The sequence below is a fragment of the Aplysia californica genome, unplaced genomic scaffold (assembly GCF_000002075.1).
Source record: "Aplysia californica isolate F4 #8 unplaced genomic scaffold, AplCal3.0 scaffold00056, whole genome shotgun sequence".
Lineage (NCBI taxonomy): Eukaryota > Metazoa > Mollusca > Gastropoda > Aplysiida > Aplysiidae > Aplysia > Aplysia californica.
In genome coordinates, this window is record NW_004797326.1 from 1,625,426 (window position 1) to 1,627,461 (window position 2,036).

Consider the following 2,036-nt stretch of genomic DNA (forward strand, 5'->3'; position numbering starts at 1 on the left):
TATATTACTACTGTCCCCGGACTCTCGAATGTTTTTGGTATTCCAGTTTTGTGTCAGTTGGATATACATATAGTAGGCCTAAGGTATTGATATAATTGAAAAGCCTTTGTCGACATGGCGCTCCATTAGCCAAGTTGACGACTTCCTGAACTATGGTGAAAATCGTGCACGTTGTTATTTTTTTCACATTTTAAACTGGCGCTGCCATCTGAGAGCCCTTTCACTTCCCTCCATGTCACGTTTTAAATCTTTAAGGTATCTCAAAATATGACAAAGCAAAGCATGTGTGGGGGGAGGGAGATTATTTTCCAGGACAAATTTGGGGAAAGGTTTCCAGGGACGTGGTAAAAAGGCGTTTGATATGGAAAATGTAGAAAACGAGTTTCAAATAATTCAATTTTTTTAAACTGAAAACAACCTGAATGTACCAGTGTTTAGATGGTTGGATATTGTTTTAGAAGATTTGGAAAGTTATGAACAGAGGCTAATTGATTTGCTTATTCTTTGGTCATTTACTGGCCCTACCTTCCCAATTATTTTTACTCTATTCCCTTTACCCTGAACTTTTTTCACTCTATTCTACTTGTGTTGCCGAAATTCTGTCAACCCTCTTTGAGTAATGCAGAGCTGGTGGCTCAAGAATTACGAGTGGGTGACATTGAAAATACGGAGAGCATGTTTGTGCGTCCCCAAGCCTTAATTAGCAATGTACAGAAATAGACGTGTTACTACCTTAGAATTAAGAAGTTCTATCTGACATTTTTGGCCATTTTGAGTTCCTAAGATCATGAGAATGAAAATGTTCTATCTGCTCTATCAAAATAATAAGATTATTCGGAGTTGTTATAAAGATATTAAAAACATTGCATTCGAAAAACCTTGGCATGATATGAAACTCAAAATTTGTTACGTCCAATTTCGCAAAACTAGGTACTGAGCAGATAGCACTTTGTAATTCTGGGGTAGTGATGCCTGCCAAAGAGCCTTGGGGCTATTGAAGAAACATTAAAAAGTTACGGAAAATTTATCTGAAGGGAAGGTCCATCAGGAGTTTCGTTAAGGACGACTGAAGTTCATTCATGCAGTTTTTGGACTCCGATTTCAGTTCCTCGGGGCTGTAGAAAATGTGCTATCGTTTTACCCCTCACATCAGCAGTCTTTCAAATGTGTGTCGGGGGAGGGGTCTGCTGAAAAAGAGCTCGAGGCAATGATGTATCATATCGCACACAAGAGACGTGGTTTTGTAATTATACATCCTAGAGCCTTCATAATACACGTGTCCGTGGTTCTCTGGCAAAATGAGAAGGGAGGGTCAGACAGACCTCTCCTCGGCACTGGTCCTACATAGCGGCCCCCTGTAACTCTTGGTAGCCGCGAACTGTGACTTGACGGCACTCAGTTGGAATTACTGTGAACGTCATCACAGACGTCTGTGGCCTAGTTGTAAGGCACTCGGATTCGCAACCGGAAGGTAATGGGTTCAAATCCCGTCAGGAGCCAGACGTTGTGTCCTTGGGAAAGGCACTTTACACTTATTTTCCTCATTTCACTCCGTTGGGAATGGGTCCCAGTCTAAAAACAGTCAGAGATCTTGTCAGTGTGAATGTGTATATAGCGTGTAATCCGCTGCTTACACTGTTTGCTTCCTGAGAAGCCGAAAATGTTTCTTAAGTCTTCTAGTGTCTGCTGAGGTTTTTTTAAAAGTTGTAAAGCTCATAGAGCATTCTGTAGAGCGTAGATATGCGCTATAAAAATACAATAATTTTTTTAATAATAATTATTATTATTGTTGATTATCATATATTAAGCTGCTGGATGTGGTCTTTTACTCGGACTTATACTAGCGTTTGCTAATTGACAGGTACCGTCCGCCTCGTAGCAAAACAGGCAAGTCCGAAAATGAAGTCTCGTTCAATGTTCTCTCCAAGGCCCAAGGCATACGCTCGTACAGTGCAACATTTCAATCTAATTACTGCTTTCAAGCCACAGTACATGGCCATAAGAGCGCCTTGAAAGTACGCATAATGCACCCCCCC